The 24,389-nt window shown below is 42.2% G+C and overlaps 1 long non-coding RNA gene across 1 annotated transcript in view; it reads right to left on the bottom strand.

Moving 5' to 3' along the window:
* Positions 1–6,479: 6,479 nt before the first annotated feature.
* LOC145276670 (uncharacterized) overlaps positions 6,480–24,389 on the bottom strand; it is a 34,786-nt gene continuing 16,876 nt past the window's right edge. Inside the window, exon 2 of the long non-coding RNA XR_013867979.1 lies at positions 6,480–9,388. This is a non-coding gene — a long non-coding RNA (uncharacterized LOC145276670). The remainder of the gene's footprint in view (positions 9,389–24,389) is intronic.

A 24,389-nucleotide genomic window follows, 5' to 3' on the forward strand; every position in this document is an offset into this window, starting at 1 on the left:
ATGTGAGTAAATTAAGTAGTTATATATATATATATATATATATATATATATATATATATATATATATATATATATATATACTCGGTATCTATTTTCAAGTATTTCTGTCATCGAACGTGTAACACATACTAGGACAAGTTAAATTTATAAATTTGTTAAACCATTTTATGTATTCACAATATGTTAATACATTATGTATTATAAACATTTTCTATGGCATTGTCTCAATTTCACTTTTTATAGATTAAATGAAATTTAACTTTATAGAAGGCAAATACACTTAAGTTGATGTAAATTAAGATATAATGGTGGAACTAGCTATACAATTTCACTTTTATTGATCCAATTCATGTGTATATGTATAACCATACATATATACACGTTTTTTTATACAATATTATATAAGTAGTTTATACTTGATCGGGTGGTGTGTTCATGATGCTATATTTCAGGATGCCTTCCCTTTACCAAGAGTGTGTTTTATTTCAAAACGTGCATGGTAAGGTTTATTTTAAATTGATGTGGTTCGCAAAAATTGGTAAATAATTTATCGGTTTCAGATGCATCTGCATCATTTATGCATATCGTACGTATGTTGTTACTCGATAATATTTGCAGTTTTTTAGTTACTAATCTTTGTGCCATAAACTATTAATTAATTTAACTTATATAATTTTTCTGTTTGTTTCTACGATTCTTCTAGGATCTTGTGAATTTTAATTTTATTTTTTATATTTTTTACTACTAATATCAAGCGTGTTTTGGTATTCAATGTTGTTTATACATTTTAATTAATATTTAATCTTAATTTTTTTAATTATTAACTAGTTTTTATACTTTTACTTTATTTTTTTAATTATTTTCTGCATATAATTTCAATTTTGCACGAACGAAAGAACATTATTAGTGGATAAAATGATTTCATTGCTAATTTTTATAAACTAAGATAGAAAATTATGCATAACTTTCAAATTTCTATGAATCAAAGAACAAACTATATGACGATAAAATAATCTGTTTACGTTATTCAACCAAAGAAGATGAAACATGCTTTGCCATATTTTTACATGAGCACATTTTCTTGATTACAGGATCGATAATTCAAAGCATCGTAGTAGATCCAAGTGAGCCACATGACCATATGTGTTTTGGTAATTGAAACCCACCTTAGATTTTTTGTCACTTTCTACAACCTTCTGTGATGATCCTGTTAACAAACAGCTAATTCTTAATGCCAAATCACTTGCTCTTATATCTTGCTTGTTCTTTTGTGAGGTACACTTTGGAAAAGAATCGATCATAGATGCTGTATACAACCAGACCAGTTATATTGTAGTGAGACAGAAAATTTTTCTGTTTCTTAGGGTGTAGTGTCTCACTGTTTTTTCGATATGTGCTCTATCACTTTTATAAGCCGGGTTTGTGTGGCTTCCTGATTAATCAGCAAATTGATAAAACAACTACTATAGTTTCTATGGAGCGATGCCAGTTTCTTCAACCAGAAATTGTAATAGGTTTTCAGTTGCAATATTTTTGCTATTATGTTTGTGGGCATGATTTCCCAAGATTGGAAGGTTCAATTTGGAGACACTGCTGATAAGACTTGATTAATCAAATGAAGCGACGCTCTGGTCGCAAACAATAAGAATATTCTTGGATATTTTATAATTCCTGCACGACTTTTTTTGTCAAACACGAAAGATTTTGCTCTCTGTCTGCAGACTTTGAAAATCTAATACTTGTATTTAACAGAAAATATATTCTTCGACTTGAATCTTACAATTCAAAGCTTCTCTGATTGACGACTGCTATTTTGTTTGGAACAATGTTTTTCTTTTCTTATGGCTTTCTATTCTAAATTTTTTATGCAGGAATTTTGCGATACTGAAATCGATCCAACTTATCTTTAACATTCTAGGCATTATTGAGCTATATTCAATATCTAGTAAGTCTCTGGTTTATCTTCTTTCTAATCAGAGTTTTTTTTCTGTCTGTTTCAATTTACTCAAAACCGCACACACCTCGTCTTCTCATGTATCGTTCTCTTCTTCCTCTTCTACTTCTTGCTCTTTTTCTTCTTTTTTCTTCTCAGTTGTCAGAAGCGTCGTCTTTGTCTTGACTACGTTTTTCCTTCTCCCTTCTTGCTCACAGTGACCCGTTTTTATGCTAAGCTGAACTCTTGTGTGTGCAAGAGAACACGAGATTTTGCGTGATTACTTGGCAATATTAACCGGCCGCCGCCATCTTGCCATTTTTCTTTGGACGTGCCCGCTTTGCAGAGTGCACACCTCGAGCGTTTGTCAGGTAAGCCCGTCTGTTCGCAATTTATTACACACTCCCCCCTGATCTCATTATCACAGAAAGAGCAGGGAGGCGGTGGCCTTTTTCTTCGAGTGCTTCTTCGGAGAGGGGGATTCGGGGCTTCATCATCGTCTGCGCTGTCTTCCATGACACGAAGGTCGGCGAACCTAAAGCTGAGCATCGCAGTATCACTGTCCGGGTCTTCATCATCAGCAGGAGGGTCAGTACTTTTAAGGCTACCACTCTCAGTGTCGCTGTGTGTTGAAGCCGTCATGAACCAGAATGATGGGTCGCTGGTCACGGATTACATTTCACTATCTTCGTCAAGCGGCAGCTGCGTTTGGAATACTGATCTTAAGTCTTTAATATGACGAGGTACTCCATCAACTCGCACCGCCTGCGGACTGATCACTTCAGTGACATGACCGGTTCCATAGCGAGTCGTGCACTGGCCTCGGGTTTTTTTAACCCAGACGACATCTCCCTCTTTTATGTTCTTTTGTGGTGGCTCCGGTTCGGGTAGTGAGCTGCTCTCCAAACCTCTCACCCTGACACGGTATGCATGTAGCACGTTGGCTGGCGCGGTGTAGGGTGAAACATCGTCCTTAGGGGTGACATTGTACTAATAGACTGCTTCAGGTACCGTACACCCCTTCCGCACTGCGATTGTCTTAACCGTTCTGTGATTGCGCTCAATAATCCCGTTTCCACTGGGAACATGGGCACACCGAAAAGGCAGACGGACACCCCAGCCATCTGCAAACTGTTTAAACGGCTCACTAACAAAAGCGGGGCCATTGTCGGTGAGTATCTCAGAAGGAGGGCCACGCTCAGGGAACACACCTTCCAACTCATGGATAATGGCAGCCGCGTCCTGCCGGCAAAGGGGCCGCCACAATGAAAACCTAGATGGTCCACAGTCGATAAGCGTCAAAAAATGCCTCCCGTTGTAGTGCGTTATGTCAATCGCAATCCTATCCCAATTACGCTTCACACTGAGTATTCCCTTCTTCCACCGGACAGGTGCTGGGTCGATCGATCAGCAGGTGTTGCAGCTTCCCACAACAGATTTCACAGCCCTCTGAGACACAGAGGGGTCAACCAATCTGGCGAAGTAAAGCGTTCGGTTTACACTGGGGTGCCCGCTTTGGCAATGGACATCATTAATATGCTCCGGGCTGAGTCTATGTCCCACTGCAGCGCAATTTACAGGTGCTGACTCATTCACTTCTTTTGGCAGGTCTAGCCAACGGCGTGGCACTCTGGTCAGACGATCTGCCTGATTCAAACAGGACTGCACCAGTGTCACATCTATGACCAAGTCGTATTCCTTAGTGGTTTCGGTTAGGGTAGCAAGCCGCCTCCGGATCAACATTTCGGCCGACGCCTTCGTTGTCAGACGTGCTTTTCCGTTCAAGGCATTGGTCATCCACCGATGCACACATGTGGAATCTGTGATGATGTGAAGGATTCTAGCCTGCCACTGAAGCGCTAGATTGACTCCTTTCAGTGTAGCATCGAGTTCAGCTAGGTTTATATGCTTGGCGTCATTCTCCGGCCAAAGCAAGCAGGCATCTTCTATTATCCTTCCGTCGACCGCCAGAGCAACGCCAAGGGCAAGTGAGCTGGCGTCTACCCAAATTGTAAATTCACTCCCATCGATGCACCAGCTCCCCCGTACAGGGTCATCATTGGTCACTCTGGCCACAACTTCCACCAGCATGCTTCGCAGGGCAGGATTATGCACCTCATCGTCCCATCCAGTTGACATAGAAGTTGCCCGTCGCTTTATGGCCGCTACAGCCACTCGGAGCCACCCACACACAGGGAAGTGACCCACCAATTTTCCGCAAATGGAAAACGTGCTCCGACGTGTGATGGTAGATGGGATTTCCGGGATTTCACCACTCCTTCCCCATTGAAGGCCATCTGCACTTCCGCTCACCTGCAGTCCGAGCACTTTCGCCCCGTCCTGTAGCCGCTCCGGCTCCTTGCACGACAATCCGAAGTGCTCGAAGTGTTCTTTGACCGCCTGGGCAAACAGGAGGCTCTCATTGACAAAAATGTCGTCTATATACGACGATGTCGCATGTTGCACCGCTTCATCTTGACGCCGGATCGCCTGCATGATTGCTGTCATGATGTTAGGGGCTACATTCAGGCCGAATCCTAGCCTGGTCAAGCAATAGCGAGTTCCTTTGATCACCACCGTCTGGAACGCCCACAGCGATTTCTCAACACGTATTTGCAAGTACGCTCTTCGCAAGTCCAGTATGGCTGATTCCGCACCCTGCCGCCGCCACTCCCGTAGTTTATGAGCACAGACATCAGCCCCCGCAGTGTGTGGGTCAACGTATTCATTAAGTTCCCGGTAATAAAGAACAGGTCAAACTTTCTGCTTGTTCTCTTGTCTGACAGCCATCAGGGGAATTAGCCCCCGCGGGGGCCCGAGCTCATCCTCTGGGTATGGAACTAACCAGCCATTATCTAGCCACACTTGAAGTTCTGCCTCGTACTGCAAAAGTGCCCACAAATAAAGGCAGAAGTTTTCTAAACTACCTTTAAATAAACGAAAAACTAATTTGCAAAATGTCGGAATTTATCTTGCTTCCAGATAAATTCGACGCTAAAGTAACTAAGCTGAAAAAAAAGCATGAAACAAAAGAGGGGGGGGGTAAAGAATAAAATATAAATGTCTTGCTTTAAAACAAAGAAGAAACTTTATTTACAATGAGTTGCAAATTTTTCCCTTTGCGGGCATTAAACTTAAAACGCCAATGTCACATATAATGAAAAAGTAACATGTAAAGAAAAAATAACAACACTGCTGGTTCTTATAAAGAAGTTGTGTGTATCCATTACGAATACAACAAGAATATACAAAATAGTGGTATCTCCCATTCATTCTCGCATATGAAGTTAATTTCAGGAGCGTACTCACAATTGAAAGCCTGTCAGGCAAGTGGCTTTTTTCTTTTTTTTGCTTTAAAGTTCTATCAGAATTTTCCTTCCTTGCATGAAAACCGTAGACACACGTATTACAGGAGCAAGACCTCGTCGCTTGTCCGGATAGGAAATTCCATAATACCTTGTCACGTAAAAGGCATTTTCTTTAAATTCCACTCCTTGTAAAATAATAATAAAATAAATACGTGCAGGACCGCAGCCATGTAGTTAATTTCCAGAAGCCTGTCTCGTCACAGCCGGGTATTAATTTCTTGCCGGGTTTACTTCTTTCAAGGAGGGCTCTTTAAAATTCCATCTTCAGCGCCGGGCAAAGAACACGTTCTCTCTCCTCGACAGCAGAATTTCAAAAGAGGGCAAAATACGCGCTGAGCTCGTGACGTCATCACAGAGCTAGCATTTCTCTTTTCTTCAAATTAAAGGGAGTTTCGTACAAACCGAAAATATACGAAACTAAAAAGCATAATGGATACAAAATACAAAAAATCATATATAAGAACCAGATAAACAATAATAAATGTAAACAGGGGGATGCACCATTATGGGTACAAAAAAATTCCAACAATATAGCTTTCTTTCTTATCTTACATCAGTTACCAGAAATCAAATTGTCTACTCTCTAAGATAACATTTAGTTTGATTACGATTTAAATATATATAAGCTGGCTTTTTATACTTATCTATTTTTGCAACACCTTGGTCTTCCAGGAATTGTGATGAAGTATTATGCAAAAGGATTTATTCATACATTTTTTCAACAACTGGTATGATTATATAATTTAGAGACTATATCGTTTTTATATAATGTAGTCGCTAATCTTCTTCAATGATGTTGGTACAGTTTAACATGAATCCGAGATTGTATATATCGCAAAAAGCAACAAACTAAACGGAAGGAAATTTGACTCAGCAATTTTTGTTGAAATAAAAGGTATTCATAGTACTCTTTAAACTATGCCTGCATCTTGGTTTTACCAGTCTCTTTATTTATCATGTGGTTAACAAAACTCTATTATGTAAAACACATGCTTTTTCCCTCTTGTATTAACATAGCTGGCTTAGTCAAGACGCCATTTTTTGAAAATCTCTGCTTTTCTTTCCACTACTCAAAATTCAAATTGCATCGTTTCAAATGTCCTTCTCGCGCCCACAAATGCTTAAAAGTCAACTCATAATCCATGTGGTTTCCATAAATATCTCATTTTCCTTCCTTCTTGTTTTTTCTACTGTGACGTCACCTTGTGCAACAGCTTACTCATTTGCATACATACGCTGCCACCACTGCTACTTAGATCTCCATAGCTATTTAAAATTTATACAATTCCTTAGTACCTAATATTGTCTTATATTCTCCCTGTCGCTCTATTATGGCAATACTTTTTTAAAACAGTTTTTTTACATGGGCGTCACCACTTATCAAGGCCCAGAGGCCACTCAAGGATAAGGGGTAAAGAGTGTACAGTAGTCAAAAGGACAATATAGTAATCGATAGTAATGGAAATTCGGTAAATTTGTTAACTTATATGGAACGGCTCATCAGACACGTGTTTACTTTGGACTTGAAGACAACCATATTGTAGTCAGCTGGAAAGCAAGAAAACCGAAGACAATTCCACAGACCTGCAGTTCTCAGAAAGAAGCTTTGTTCATGGAATCGACATTTAGGTTTAGGCACAGATAAAGAATGGGGGGAATTATTGATAGTGTTTTCAGCTAGACGAGTATTTCTTGTGAAAGTTTGGCGAGGGGAGACCATAGATTGAAGCTCAGTTGAACACTTTCCATGAAAATAATGATAAAGCAGAGATAAACTAGCAACATCTCTTCTGTGAGATAGAGGTTGCAGCAAAGAGAAAAGGGACATCTCCTACGAGGCTACAGAGTCTATTTTGAACTCTATCAAGTCAGGACAAGTCCTTTCTAGCAGCTCCTGCCCAGATGTGGCAACAGTATTCAATCCTTAGACGTACCTGGCTCTTATATAGATAGAGAATTGCATCAGCAGGGAGATATCTACTGGATCGATAGAAGGATCTGACCATTTTTCCAGCGGCCTTGGCAATAGATTTGATGTGTGTATTCCATTTAAGATCAGGAGTAAAGGTCAAGCCCAGGAGCTTGTCAAAACTGGAGGCCTCCCCAAGATGAGAGCCATTCATTTTAATTGATGCCAGATGGGGATCAGAACGTTGATGGTGTAAAGATAGAAGCTTAGTTTTAGATGCATTAAAAATATCCAGCCACTCCTTTCCCCATTGTACAACGTGATCAAGATGAGAGGATAGAGAATCGGAGAGAACTTGGTCGTTTACTGTCTTAGATGTGCTACCATAGATGGTAGTGTCATCAGCAAAAATGTCTAGGAATGATGTAAGGATGTGATTTGGAAGATCATTAATGTAAGTCAGGAAAACAGTTGGGCCCAGGATGGACCCCTGAGGAACTCCAGCATTAATATTGTGAGCTTCTGATGTTTTCCCATAAACTACTGCTTTTATAAACCTATTAGACAGAAATGAGTTAATAATTGAGAAGATATTTCTAGCTATACCATAGCAGTTTCGTCCATCATGAGTCATTTCAGCTGAGTTCCTTGTAACGTTGTCAGGACAAGTCTATGTATCTCATTTGTAAGAATATTGTTTTTGTCAATCGTGTTTTTTCATATGCATCACTAAACCTGATCTAGTAGAAGAAGAATATTCACACACTGTGCAAGAATACGGCTTTTCTCCAGTGTGAGTTCTCATATGGGTCACTAACCCTGATTTTGCAGAACAAGAATAACCACACACTTCACATGAATATGGCTTTTCCCCAGTGTGAGTTCTCATATGTGTAACTAACGATTGTTTTTGAGAACAAGTATATCCACACACTTCACATGAATATGGCTTTTCCCCAGTGTGAGTTCTCATATGTTTAGCTAATGTTGATTTGTCAGGACAAGAATATCCACATACTTCACATGAATATGGCTTTTCCCCAGTATGAGTTCTCATATGTATCACTAATGCTGATTTTATAGAACAAGCATATCCACACACATCACAAGAATGTGGCTTTTCTCCAGTGTGAGTTCTCATATGTATCACTAATGTTGATTTTTCAGGACAAGAATATCCACACACTTCACAGGAATGTGGCTTTTTCCCAGTGTGTGTTATCATATGTCTCACTAAACTAGATTTGTCAAAACAAGAATATCCACACACTTTACAAGAATATTGATTTCCTTCAGTGTGAGTTTTCATGTGTCTAACTAACGTTGATTTTCTAGAACAAGAATATCCACAGATTTCACAAAAATGTGGCTTTTCCCCAGTGTGCGTTCTTTTATGGTTCACTAACGTTGATTGTTGAGAACAAGAATATCCACACACATCACAAGAATATGGCTTTTCCCCAGTGTGCGTTCTTATATGGTTCACTAACGTTGGTTTTTTAGAACAAGAATATCCACAGATTTCACAAGAATGTGGCATTTTGCCAGTATGAGTTTTCATGTGTTTTGATAAATTTGATTTTTGAAAACAAGTATATTTACACACGTCACAGGAATATGGTTTTTCTGGAGTGTGAGTTCTCGTATGTTCCACTAAATTTGCTTTTTCAGAACAAGAATATCCACACACCTCACACGAATGTGGCTTTTCCCCACTGTGTCCATGCATGTTTTACTAAAGCTGATCCTAGAACAAGATCACGTATGTAGTTATGTATACTATGACATTTTATCATGGTATTTTAGTCTAAATTTCTAGCAAATTTACAAAACACCACATAAGTTATTTAATTTTGTCTGAAAGATATATTTCTTACTGCTATGGTTTCTTGTACTGTATAAAATCTTGCATTTTCAAAAGCAATCAAGTTGTGATTCTATCAATTCATACCTTTTGTTTATTTGAACGTTAAACGCATACTTCGGCTGCATAAATATCTTTTAAATGTGTTAGTTTCTCCACGTTTTAGAACATTAGTGAAATAGTATTATCCCGAGAAATATATTTTTGCACATATATATCTGTTGTCTTCCAAATATAAGTCAATAATTGTCTACAGAACAATATTTTAAAAAACGACCCATTACAATTCCATAAAGCCATCCAAGCAGGAACATCTGTAAATATAAAAATAAATGCAATTCAATATTTTTAGTATCGTCGTTTACATATTAGTATTCCGTATATTGTATTTAATAATATTGGATGGAACTAAAAATTTATAGATTAAAATTAAATTAATCGAAAATGTCATATGAAACAAATAGAAAAATAATCAAATATATTTAACTTGACACAAAACCAGTTAAGACTGTGGCTTGTAATCTAGAAATTATACATAAAAGCTTTATGATTTTTATAGTGATGAGAATATATATATATATAACACTTCTGTCCAAGTCTGACGAAGTTACTGGATCGTTAATACGATTCAGTAGCAGAAACATGTGTAACTAAACAGATAAAAAGATAATAAAATAATATATATATATATATATATATAGATAGATAGATAGATAAGAAAAACAGTATAGTTACATTCCAAGATTTAAATATACACTTTTACAATTTTTACAGTTCCGTTCCGTTATATCAGAGCAAACGGTTATTATTATCTCAATAATGTCTCTTAGTGCATATACTCTTCAGAAATATTAGAACTAATTTGGTTTGGTACAAAAACAAACAAAAAACGAGTTAATTGTACCTTGCTTTCCTAAAATGCCTATCCAAAAAAACGCCTAGAAATATGTCAAATCCTTTACCTTATATATGCTTTGTTGTAATATTTCACATAGATAAATAATAAATTAGTATACACAAAGAGTGAAATATAATTGAAAAACATATTTTACCAAAACACCACACACACAAATATATATATAGATATAGTATACTCTCTTGTTGTTTTCTTACAGTAGGATTCTTGACTGCTTCTGTGGTGAATGGTTGCTGATATGTCAATCCTGCAGAGATTTGCACTGTAACTGTTATATCGGCCTTTATATGCATAAGGAAAATTATAACAGTTTTCACTATATATAGTGGCAATAATTTCTAAACTGGTGAGAAGGAGCGACAGTACTCCACTACCTAGCTGAGCGCTAGTCAATTATACCCGTATTCCTACCTTTGTACAATTGATGTTTATACATTTTGTTTGTTAAACAAACCTCAACTTGATTTTCTTCTTTTACTATTGTGTTTTGTATTACGACACAAAAGTAACCTATAGGAACTTTTAACAGACGGAAGCTAACTACTTTCATCTTTGTATCTTAACAAAGACCTTCCAAAATCCCCTTACTCTGCCATCAAGTTCAGACAGGAGCATTTTAAGACTATTATCGTTCATTCTTTATACCTCCTCTGCATAGAAGAGCTGCAACTGCATGAAAATGTTCTAAATCTTATAGTTATACATAAAAAATCGATGTTTCCAAGAGACAACACATATTGTTCACAAACAATTCTTGTGGAAAACATTTAGTTTGTTAATGTACTGATATAGTGTCCATGCCTAACTTTCAAAATGCTGTACTGCTTTTTGCAATCCGATTAGTAATATCATCAGTGTGTAGTATGCATGGATTTTCCTTCCCATGCAGGTAAAAGATTTGTCATATTTCAAGTTCTTGCTATCAACATGGATAGAGATTTCAAGAAAACAAAGTACATGCGCACATTTTTGTTGTTGTTTTGATGTTGGCTTAAGCTGATATATTACTTCTGTCCTTTTAACATTTTCACTATAAACCCATTTACTCTGCTGCTGGAAAACGACTGACAGCAACAAGAATATCGCCATCAGCAAATAAAATTTCTCTGACGATGGCTGTTCAGGCAAGAGTTTTGCCTTGGATCGCAGATGGTTGAAGAACCCTCCAATAGTCCTGAATTGAAATTTATCGCTTGATAAGGAGTCACTAAGCACATTATTGAGTATTACTGAAAATGAATAAAAAACAGCAAATAAAACCGGGGCAATCACACATCCTCCTTAGGTATCGTTGGTGACATCAAACGAATCCGATTAGACACCATCAGAGACAACAGAAGCTTTCATACCTTCATTTAAGGATATGATGACCATCAACATATCAGAAAATATGAGTTTTTTCAGGACACTCCACAAAATTGTTCTATAAACAGAGTCCAAACTTTTGTTAAATCTACAAATAACATACAGAATTCCTGCATGCTTCTCAACAACCTGACAAAATGCAAATATCATGTTAATAATTTGATGGCGTGAGCGAAAACCACATTGAGGCTCAGTGAATATTAACGAAGTCTTCCATGATTCTATTGAGTATCACATAATTCTGTATTTTACCAACAAAATTCCATGTGATCATATCATACCCTTTTGTTACACTTGTTCTTGTAAGGGTGATTTATCAGCATATCTTTATAATCTTGTGAGACAGATCATTGAGACCATATCTGTACAATATAAAGATTTCTACTGAAGTAGATTTACTAGATGATGTGTCTTTTACAGCTTTCATAACTTCTTTGAATGTAGTCCCAAGTAAAAGCTCAGAAAATTCCTGTAATTGCGATATGGACGTAACAAGTTCGTCATCAAACTGAAAGCCAGATAGCAATCCCATGAACGTCTTCATGAAACATTTTTCATGATTTTACAATATCATTGATGACTACAACAGTGTTGAGACCATTATTCATATGTGATGAGAGTTCAGATTGGCAAGATGTTAATATCTTTTTGTGCTTGTCATTTTACCACATGCCGATGTATTAAATACAACAATGTTTTAGCATAAAAGAATGCTGTATGAGTATCTTGTGTAGGAGACGGGGAGTCTCGTCGTGGGCGATGAAGCGTTTCACTGAAGAACCACGGCAACACACAGCGAACCAACAAACAATGACAGCCACGGCGCGAAGGTAACTAACAAAGCTCAGCTGACTGCACGAATAGAAACGGAACCCAACGGTCACTGTACTGATCGCCACGAACGTCAGAACCCGACTGCCTCGCACCTCCAATGGACCGATTTTTATTCCTCAAGATGGCCTAGCTAATTTGCGATCCTGCGAGATTCCGTCTCTAATAAAAGCAGGCAGGCGCCATCTTGAAACTCTTTCGTCCGCTGCCCCGACCACAGGATCAGCCACCACCCCACACGCCAGGCACACACGGACCCTCTTGCGCCGAGGGCTACGGTTAGTCTCACACTCCCCCTGGTCTCCAGATCACATACGTGACACGGCGGACGTGGCCGTTTGATTCGAGCACTCCTGCGGAGGGGTATTGCCGGGACTTCCTCATCGGAGCTCTCAGAAGTGTCAGCATCAGCATCAGCATTAGAGCTCGTAGTTGAGTCATCAGGTTCGTGGGGCACAGGTTGGATCCATCGCTCATCGTCGGATGACTTGCTCCTTCCACTGCTCGCAGTTGAGTCACCAGGTTCGTGGGGCACGGGTTGGATCCATCGCTCATCGTCGGATGACTCGCTACTTCCACTGCTCGCCGATTGGTCAGCGCTTAGAGCGGGCCGGACATCCCTTACGTGGCGCGGAGTATCATCGACTAGTATGGCCTGTTTACTGATGACGCCGGTGACCCGCCCCCTCCAAAAGCTGCTGGTGCACCGGCCGCCAGATGGCTTCACCCAGACGGTGTCTCCCACTTGGTACGTCCCCTGGGGTTCTCGTTGGTCGGGTAGACACACTTCAACGTCCTTGACGCGCACGTGGTAGTGATGAATCGCATCAGCGGGCGCACTGCCGCCAGTCACGGCGTCCTTAGGTGTTGTGTTGCATCTGTAAACCGCCTCTGCGATCGTACACTTCTTCCTGGCCGCGATCCTCTTCACGGTTCGGTGGCACCGCTCCGCTATGCCGTTGCCGCTCGGCACATACGCGCATCGGTGTTGAAGGCGGATCCCCTAGTTGTCCATAAAATGCCTTAATTCCCTGCTGCAGAACGCCGTGTCATTATCCGTGAGGATCTCTTCAGGCGGCCCCCTTTCGCAGAATATGGATTCCAATTCGTGGATGACACTGGTGGAATCCTGCCTCACTAATTGGTGCCAAATCGTGAAACTCGTTGGCCCGCAGTCTATCAGCGTGAGGAAGTGTTGGCTGCTGTAGTGGGTTATATCCATACCCAACTGACTCCAAGTCGCGTCCACTCCCAGCTGTCCTTTCCGCCATCTGGCTGGGGCGGGGTCGATGGACTGGCATGTTTGGCACTCCCTGACCACTGCCCTTACTGCGCTTTTTGGTGTTGATGGTCTAGCCAACTTCACAAAGTAGTAGGTCCTTTGTACTCCGGGGTGCCCACTGTCGTGATATATCTTCCTTTTTCCACGCCCGACAGAAGTCCGCACACACTATGGTGCGGGAGCAACCGGAATCAAGGAGGGCTGAATATAACGTGTCATTAACTCGGACCTGAATGACAAGGAGCGCCTTGTTTATTTTCTGTTCGGGGAAGAGGTCGGCACTGGCACCTTGTCCCCGTCCCCGTTTCCCGCACAGTCTCGGGCCATGTGCCCAGTCTTGTTACAGCGGTAGCAGCGAACAGCCGTCGACCGCCTTCTACAATTTCTTGCCATGTGGCCCCGCCCGTTGCATCTGTAGCAGATGACATCACCTTGCGGGCTGGGTCCCTGAGACGGTCCTTCGCCACTTGGTGGGGCCTGTGCGACGGCGACTACCGGTTCCTGCACCGTCGAGTCATCCTTCATTATTGTCCTGGCTCTGTCCACTAGGTCATTCAGCGGTAGTGAGGATATGGTAGATGTTGCTCGCAAGAGCTGCTTTGCTCCAGCGGGGAGTCCTGACAGGAATTTGTAGGCTAGGGTCCTCTCAGGAAGACCGCCGAACAACACCGTCAGCTTCTTAAGTTCGGCGAGATACACGTCCACAGTTTCGCCCAAGCGTATAGACCTCGTCTCAAACTGCTCCCATGCAGTGGCGGGGTCAGTGGCGAACGCCCTGTACAACGCCTCCTTGATACTCGAGTAGTCACACTTCTCCTCAGCGCTGAGTTGCTGATATACAGCGAAGGCCCCGCCGGTCAGCCGCAGAGGAATCACGCGCTCGACATTTTTCACGCCGGACAACTGACAATGTCTCAACCCAGCTGAGTACCGGGTCGGATCCGTCGAATTCCGGTATCAACTTTAGATCGAACCTATCTGCCATTGAAGAAAAGAAAACCAAGTTCGGAGTGGGGGGGCCGAAATAGCTTGTATGAGTATCTTGTGTAGGAGATGGGGAGTCTCGTCGTGGGCGACGAAGCGTTTCACTGAAGAACCACGGCAACACACAGCGAACCAACAAACAATGACAGCCACGGCGCGAAGGTAACTAACAAAGCTCAGCTGACTGCACGAATAGAAACGGAACCCAACGGTCACTGTACTGATCGCCACGAACGTCAGAACCCGACTGCCTCGCATCTCCAATGGACCGATTTTTATTCCTCAAGATGGCCTAGCTAATTTGCGATCCTGCGAGATTCTGTCTCTAATAAATGCAGGCAGGCGCCATCTTGAAACTTTTTCTTCCGCTGCCCCGACCACAGGATCAGCCACCACCCCACACGCCAGGCACACACGGACCCTCTTGCGCCGAGGGCTACGGTTAGTCTCACAAATGCATAATTCTCTAACAGTGTTAATCAATACTTCCATTTGTTCTTGTTTCATTGCAACAGTTATGGTTCTTTCCAACAGTTCAGTGTTTTCCTAGATCAAGCTGGAAAACCATCTACGTATGCATTTTCTTGAATGTGTATTTTGAAATTATAATTTAATAAAATCATGCTTCATCTTGGTAATGTATTTGCAGAATGGGTTAGAATCACCTTTTTTCGATCCAGAAATTAACAATAATAGTTTATGATCGGTTTGTAGAATGAATCTTCTTCCATGAATAAATCTGTGGATTTTTTCACAGAGTACATTATTGCGAATCCTTCATTCTCAATTTGACCATAGTTACTTCCCACAGGTAGTAGAACTCTTGAAGTATCAGCTCTAGGTTTTATTACTCCATCCATAAATTTGTATAGAAGCATGGCCCTCTATGCCATAATCAGTTGCATATGCACCTACAATTAGTTCCTATTTCAGACTGTAGTGTGGCACAGATAGATCCGATAAGTACATTTTATTTTACTAAATATTCCTTGTTCAGTAAAACTTCTTACTTTTATTCAATGGCACTCTCAACTCGATCATATAAGGTATATACAAATTTGCTCATTCAAGAAATGATTGCAGTCTTGTTACGCTACCCTGAATAGATAACGTTTTTTTAATGGCTTCCATTCATTTTTAGTTCAGTCTTTTTCCTTCATGATCGATTATCTTAACCACGTATTCTATTTTCTTCATACAAATTTCACACTTTTGAAGTCCAACCTTAAATCTGTATTTCTCAATTCTTCTAAAAACTTATTTGATGTGATTTTTATGTTCTCTGAAATTTTCACTCTTTATTCATATGTCGTCTAAATATGTCATTGCATAATTTAGACCAGCCAACACTATGTATATAATTTGTTGAAACAGGCTTGGTGCTATTTTCAAACTGAAAAACAATCTTTTTAATCTATATAAGCCTCTATGTATGTTTATTGTTAAGTACTTTATAATACTCACCAGAGTAGCAAGCGTCCACGTATTTGTGCATCGTGTGGATGTGTGTGCAAGCAGTGGTGTGATGGAGGAGAGGTGGACTTGCCGCAAGTAAGTGTAGGGTGGGAAAAGGAAGAGAAATAAGATGGCGCCTGGTGTTTATAAACTGTGGTCTTGCGAGATCACGAGAAAACAGAGGGCACACATGCAAATGAGACAGGGTAAAAAACTGCATAAAAAGCAAGCTTGAGTGAGAGGAAGGGACAGTGTCGTTCACAGTCACAAGGTTATTGTGTTACTATTGCAAGTGTTGGTGACGATTGAAGTTGAATTCAATACAAACTATTTTGACTATTGCTGTGAAAAATAACCGACTCAAAGTTTAATCTGAAACTGATTCCAGAGTTTGATGGGTCCACATCTGCCGTAGACTTGGTTGAGAGGGTCGAGTTGACTTGCAATCTCTGTGAGGTAAAGAGAGTGCACACTGTGATTCACCTGAGATTGGCTGGGGGCGCTCTGAGTGTGTATCAGCAACTTAGTGCCACTACGGAGGCTGATGTGATTGCTATAAAAAATACAATGTACAAGGCATTTGCAATGGATCCTTGTACAGCTTATGAAAGATTCACCTCTAGGAAGCTCATGCCAGGAGAAACCATGGGTGTGTTCTTTGCGGAATTGAAGTAACTTGCTGTTTAGCAATGAAGTGTTGGAGAGGACATTGGCATATGCATTTGTGGCTGGCCTTCTCACCCGTGAGAAGTTGATGGAACGCACCTGGTCTATCACCAGAGATGAGGAGGAGCTGGGGAACCAGTTGTGATGGTGACAAAGGCAGCCCAGAACGAGGCCGGGGAGATTCCCCGACTGAGCTCTGTGACTAATGGAAGATGTTACTGCTGTGGTCGGCGAGGTCATTTTGCGAGAAGATGCATTGACAAAGGGCGGGGGGCAACTGCACTGTTTCCAATGTGGTGACATAGAGCACCTAGCCAAAAACTGTGTGGGAAACCCGTCAGGGGGCAGGATGTCAGCGCCACCCTGCTTCCCAGACAAGATCTACGTAATGTGCAACCTACGATAAATGTGTATGTGAACCGAGTGCCCTGCTCAGCTCTTCTCGATTCCGGCTGCTCACATACCATCATGAGTGCCAGATTGTGTCGGACCTGAACTAAAAGGAACATTAAAGTCACCACAATAGGCAGCGAGACAGAAGAATGCTGTGAAGCTGGAACCGAGTAGGTCCACACAGACTCTGGTGTGGCCGCGGAAATTAATGTGTTCGTGATGCAAGGGGATTTGCTGGGGTTCGAGTACTGCTGGTCTACGATGCTATCAAGGCACTGGGGGAAGTGATCATCGAAAGAAACGAAACCATGCACTTCTTTAAACAACCCGGTGTGTGCTACAATCCACATCCATTGCCCTGACTTTAAGGTGGGCTATGACTATAGCCAGCAGGCCTGGACTGCATCATGGAAGTGGACCCAAGGAAGGGCATCAACCAAATTACAGAATCGCATCGCAGAATACCCTATACCTGAGGAGGCTCATGATGAGTACGAGCAAGAGCTTGAGGTGTAGATCCGAGATAGATAGCTGATCCCCTACCCCGAGAAGCTTGGTCCGCCCAAGGGTCTGATACCCTTAATGGCGGTTATCCAGCATAACGAGTCAAAAGTAAGATGAGTACTGAATTATTGTGAGCTCAACCAGTACATTGATGCTTACACTGCCGATACTTACGTGTGCACCAGCAAACTGAGGGAATGGTGCCAGAAGGGCTCCAATGTGTCAATATTAGACATGCGGAAGTCCTATTTGCAAGTGCGAGTAAATGAAATGCAGTGGCCTTCCAGACAGTGTAGTTTCCGGGTCAGAGGTACTGCCTAACATGACTCGGCTTTGGTCTGAATGTGGCACTGCAGATCATGAAAACCAATGTGAATGCGGGTTGTCTGGAGAAAAAACCATTGAGGATGCAACATCAGCCTACATTGACGATGTGTACATCAATGAGGACATAAAATCTGCATCGTGTGTAAGGGAAAAATTGGCTCAGTTTGGTCTGCAGTGCAAGAATCCTGAATGTCTGAAGGATGGAGCATGCGTATTTGGATTAGACGTCTGTGATGAAGACGGCACCCTATGATGGAGGTGTGGCAGTGGGATACCAGGAAACTCTGATGTTGTTAGGAGGCGGACTGTTTTTTCCTGGTGTGGAAAACGTATTGGACACTTACCAGCCTGTGGCTGGCTTTGTGTAGCTGTGAGTGTCATTAAATGCAGAGCAAATTTGGTAATCACAGGTTGGGACGATGTGCTTGACGATGCTATTCTAACTGTGATGGAAACTGTTTCCCTGGAGAGAGTCAACAAGGAGGAACCCCGCCCATGGAAAATGGGGTGTTGATGCAGACCACGTTAATGTGTGGGTCGACGCTAGTTCATGGCATTGGAAGTCGCATTAGAGCAAGGAGGGAATGTGTTTGGAAACGCATGTTCGCTGCGACCCATGAGTGATGCTCAGCACATCAACTTAGCAGAGCTGGACGCTGTTGTAAAGGGAATAAATATCGCACTGATGGCAATAAAAGAAACTGCACCTGTACATGGATTCTCTCTGCGTCTACCACTGGGTGTTTGACACGCTTTCAGGATGGACAAGAATCCGCACTAAAGCAGCCAGCGAGATGTTGATCTGGCAAAGGCTAGACATGCTGAAGAGTCTGGTCTCTGAGTATGGACTATCAGTGGGGGTAACGCTGGTAACATCACATTGTAATCATGCCTACCAACTAACCTGTGTATCTCACAGATGGTATGGAACTGTGAAGATGGGTGTGGAGCACACTGCTTGATCTCGCGCAGTAATACTTGGCGTGATTAGCCCATGTCAAATACAGAAGAATCATGCACAGAGTAGACATCCAAGTGTCAATAGAACAGTGTATTTTGCGAGGCGTGTGGATCCAGCAGTGACAAAGGCAGATGTTAGGCACTGTGAGGTGTGTCAGTCTATTGATCCTGCACCAGAGCAATGGCGAAAAGGACGATTGGACATCAAGAAGGTGTGGCAGCGGATGGCGATGGACATTACCCATTACAGTGGTAAACCCTTTCTAACTCTTATCGATTGTGGACCCACACATTTTGCGGTATGGCGACACATCATTAGACAGGACTCGGCAAGTGTTGTTTGTATCTTGTCATCCATCTTTTTTGAGCGGGGTGCGCCGGAAAAGATCTTGATGGATAACGATGTTGCTTTCTGCAGCCAACAAGTTCAGCAGCTGTTAGATGAATGGGGCGTCCGACTACAGCTGCGATGCACTCATGTGCCATCAGGGAATGGCATTGCTGAGAGGAGCCATCATAGCATTAAGAAAATTGCTGCCAGAAAGCAATGTATGTACCTTTATGGAGGCCATGTATTGGTATCACATCACGCCAAAGGTTGGGAAATTACCTACAATAGTGCCAATATCAATCCCATATACACGTACTGTTTTAGACTACAGGGAATTGATGCTGTACAGCCAGTCAACCAAAAAAGACATGCCAAATATGAGGTAGGGGATCCAGTTTGGGTGAAACCACTTGAAAACCGGTGCACCACCAAATTCAAGCGAGGACAAATCTCTGGGGGAATCAGCCAGCAGTTGGTCCTACTTGATGAAACCCCGCGCCATGTGCGCAATCTTCACCTGGCTTCTGAGGTGCATCATACATCTACAGAGGAGAGCAATGAATCCTCAAGTGATGAGCTACTGATGAACGAAATCAACACACCAGAGAGTGATGATTATAGTTCATCTGACGCGGTGGAAATAGAATCAGAACCAGACCTGGAAGCAGAATCTGAATCAGAACCTGAATCTGTATCAGAACCAGCACCAGAAACAGAACCTATGAATGTGCCCCTTCGCAGAAGTAAGCGGACTAGTAGACAAACCCTGCAGTGCACTCTGTGTGATCATCAGATCAGGGCGGAGTGTAATGCTCACCAGAGTAGCAAGCGTGCACATATTTGTGCATTGTGTGGATGTGCGTGTGAGCAGTGGCATGACAGAGGAGGGGTGGACTTGCCGCAGGGAAGTGTTGGGTGGGGAAAGAAAAAGAAGATGGCGCCTGGTGTTTTATAAACTGTGGTCTCGCGAGATCGTGAGATCACGAAAAAACAGAGTGCACACATGCAAATGAGACAGGGTGAAAAACTGCATAAAAAGCAAGCTTGAGTGAGAGGAAGGGGCAGTGTCGTGTACAGTTACGATGTTATTGTGTTACTATTGCGAGCATTGGTGACAATTGAAGTTGAATTCGATACATTCGATAAAATGTATATTTTTGTAGACAATGTATGACGAGCCAAATGCTATCCGATCTAATGCACAAATAACACGAAGCCTACGTGATGGTACAGGAAATCCGGTTTGTACTCATTTGCATTAGTTTGCGTCCCCACAGAGATAAAAGATGTCAGATTTTCTTTGTGGCAGCAGTATTTTTAGAGATTTCGTGTTGCTCATTTCAGAAAGAGGGTGAAGAAGGGAAATATTCAGTATTGCAAATCGAGGTCAGGAAGAAAGAGACAGTAAGAAGATTGAACTGAAAATAGAACATTCTGCTTCAATTTTTCATCTAATTTTACTTGTAGATATGCATCTGACTTCTGCTAAATCAATTTCGAATATGATATTGCCTCCATTAAACTTTTAAACTATCTCCAGTGTGGGATGTGGATATGAGTGTTGAAAATAAACTGTATAAATACTTTCTAAGACTTGATGCTCCCCAAATTTTTTATCTTGTTGGATTTGTAAGCAGTTGTCATATTTTTCGCTTTCAGGAGCCCTAAACTAAAGACTTCACTAGAACCTCTATCATTTTTCTTTTATTTTATATTATTTTATTTTCGAATTTTAATTTTTAACTTATTTTGAATATTTTCTTAGACATTTTTCTACTTTCTCCACTTTCAATTTGTTTTATTTTTATATTTTTATCTATTTATATATGTATTTCCGTATACCCTGTTTGCTGTTTCTGTCACCTCTCCTTTGTTCTTCCCTTGTTCTTTTATCGTCCCTATTTTTCATTTCTTCTGGTCGGCAACCTCTAGCTGACAGCTGACCATATTAGCAGGAACAAGAACAGAAGATATTATGCTAAACAACACTCACTCCAGCTCCGTTGCTGAAATGTGAGTATAATTATCGACAATAGTAAAAATCTTGAAGGAGAGACTTCAATTTTGGCCAAAGAATTGCAAAAATAGAAATTGCTGCACTCTCTGTGACAGGTTTCACAGGTGAGGATTAACTGGTTGAGCAAGAGTCAGGCTATAGGATCTTCTAGTCTGAAAATGAGAGGCGTGAAGATGGTGTGGGATTTTCTGTTAAGAACTCCTTAATTGAGAAGATCAAGCAGCTAGTTGGCATAAATGACCGTGCAATGAGTTTGAGAATTCCCCTTGCTGCTGGTCGTTACACGAATGTTCTTTCTGTCTATGCGCTGACTCTTCATCATATTACATCTTTTTATGATACACTTAGATCTGTTATCACCGATTTGCCAGGTGCTGCTGAGTGTGTGGTGATTTTTGGTGATTTCAATGCATGGGTTGGCTCAAACAATAAGACCTGGTCTCCGTTAGTTCCATATGGCATTGACAAAGTTTATTTAAACGGTCTGCTACTCCTTAAGCTCTGTAGTGAACTAAATCTTGTTATCATGAATATTTTTTCTCGCCTGTAGTGAAGTAGAAAAAAAAAGAAATAAAAAAAAATATATAAGACACAGCTGTTCCTTCCAAAAGGTTGAGCTCTTCAACGTCCAAAATTAATTCACCGTCACAAAAAGAATTCACCGTCACTTCTTCCAACCGTCGTTTAACTCTCTGCGCTCTTCACCCTGCTTAAAAAAAAGTACCGTTTATATGCTGCCCATTTCTCCACTTATGCAAATTGACTATCAACCAGAGCCATCTAGTTTTCCATTTCTCCAAGCAGCCAAATTGCAAAGGGGGACAACTCAAACCACACGCCCCCTTGGTCTACACGATCATCACATGTCAACCCATCACGTAGTCGCTCGACCAACATGATGGCCGTCTCTCTCGCTGCGATCTCTGCGGAGCCTCTTCGTGAACATTGCTACTTGGCTCGACGTCGCTGTCTTCCTCTGATGACACCACTACCGGCCGCACATCAAGGATGTGTCGAGGGATGCCGTCGATAGATACATTGTTCAGGGACTGGACACTTGTCACAATGCCCCTCCCCCAGCGTGTGGTACAGCGAGCATCAGGCGGTTTCATCCACACTTCCTCTCCCACTCGCACAGTCGCTCGCTTCTCGCCTTCCTCCGCGGGTACCTGTTCAGTTCAGGGATGCCGCCACTCGTACTTGAAGACTGCCCTCTGCGGCACTGACTCCACTTTTTGCCCTGATTTGGAGCCATATTATACCAGAAGACAGCTTCTGGTGGTGAAATCTGGCCCCTTTCAGCTATAGCCTTAATGGTCCTGTGATGCTGCTCCACAATTCCGTTTCTGCCTGGTCTATATGCAGCCCTGAAATAGCGCCGCACTCCCCACTTATCCAACACATTCTCCATGGCAGCTGAGTGAAAGGCAGTGCCATTGTCCATTAGCACTCCCGTCACTGGACCCCTATCCAAAAACACCTCTTCCAAGACCTTTGCAATTTCACCTGCATTTTCTGCCTTGATCTTCCTCCAAATGGCTACTCTTCCTGGTCCACAGTCGACCATTGACAGATACGGCCTGTGTCGATAGTGCGTTACGTCTATCGCCAACCTGCTCCAGTTCTCTGCCACCTGAACCTCACCAGCTTTGTGTCTACTTGGCGCAGGGTCGATTGATTGACACCGGCTGCATCTCTCAACAACTGTCCTAACGGCCTCCTTTGTGATTCTGGGGTCCACCTTCCTGGCCAAGAACAAGGTTCTATCCACTCCAAAATGGTGCATGTCATGCAAATCCTTCAGAGTGTCTTCATTTAAACAACATATTGCAACAGCCGCCTCATTCGGCGCCTTTAGCCAGGTCTTCCGCACCCTCGTCATCACATCTGCTCTGTTCTTCGCTGAAGGAACGATAGTGACCCTAAGTTGAAGATCAAATTCCCTAATCAGCTCCCTTAATATCATCAATCGACGCTTTACTAGCATCTCGGCAGCGCCTTTCGTCTTCACCCTCCTTTCTCTGTAGCTTCGGACTGGATCCAAGAGAACACAGTGGCTGAGTCGGTCCTCACCTCAACATTCTGTAGCCCCCATTTCAAGGCTAAGTTGATGCCCTTCATAACCGCATCCAGTTCCGCCACATTTATGTGAGCCACGTCATCCTTCTTCCGCAACCAAGCAGCATCTTCTGCAGTAACACCACCTATCTCCAAGGTGACCCCCACTGATATACAGCTTGCATCACACCACACAACACCTTCTGCACTGTTGGTACATGCCAAGCACCTCTCACTGGATCCTCCCTCTTAACCTCTTTAATAAACTCTCATAATGTCCACACTCTTTATCAACTCCATCCTCCCACTTCCTTCCACTAGCTAGCCTTTTGATATAACTACATGCAGTCCGTAGCCATTCTGCAATAGGGTAATGGCCCACCAGTCTTCCGCATATTGAGAAGAGTTCTCGCTTGCTCAATTTTTCCGACACCTCCGGGATCACATTTCCCCTCCGGAACACTAACCGTCCTATCTGGTCCTTTCTTAGTTGGAGTCCTAACACAGCTCCTCCCTCCAACGATTCCGGGCGTTTTGCAATTAGCCCAAAGCTGTTGAGGTGTTTTACTACGTCCTCCGCAGTTGTTACCGTCTCATCCACCAAAATATCATCAATGTAGGAACTGGTGGCTCTTCTGACTGCGTCCTCCTTGCTTAGCACCGTTTTGAGGATCGCTGCCATGATTTTTGGTGCAGAATTCAGGCCAAAGCCCAACTTACTCAAGAAGTATGTTCGGCCCTTGTATCTGACCAGCTGGTATTTCCAGAATTCCTGTAAAATGTGGATCTGTAGGTATGCAGATTTTAAATCCACAATCGTTGCAGCCTTCTGAATCTGCCTCCACTCTCGCATGGTCTCTCCGCACACGTCCATCACATCGCCTCCGGTGTGACACGCAACGTGTATGTTCAGCTCCCTGAAGTCCAGTACTGGTCAAACTTTTTGTTTTGTGGGTTGAACAACCACCATTAACGGCAGTACACCTTCCACCTTCTCCGTCCATGGTCTTAAAATCCCCTCTGAGATCCATCGGTCCACCTCCTTCTCAAATTCAACTCTTGTGCCTCCTCGCAACGTATGCTCGTAGCATTCCATTCTGTTGTTCAGTATGTGAGGTTCTACTTTCCATGCCCACTTGACTGTCCATTTCTCACCATCAAAGTGTGCAGAGAAATCTTGGTCCTCTATCGTGCAACATTTTTCTGAACCGCCCGTTCCTGTGACA

This window comes from Euprymna scolopes, chromosome 5 (assembly GCF_053919585.1).
Source record: "Euprymna scolopes isolate OS-2025 chromosome 5, ASM5391958v1, whole genome shotgun sequence".
Taxonomy (NCBI): domain Eukaryota; kingdom Metazoa; phylum Mollusca; class Cephalopoda; order Sepiida; family Sepiolidae; genus Euprymna; species Euprymna scolopes.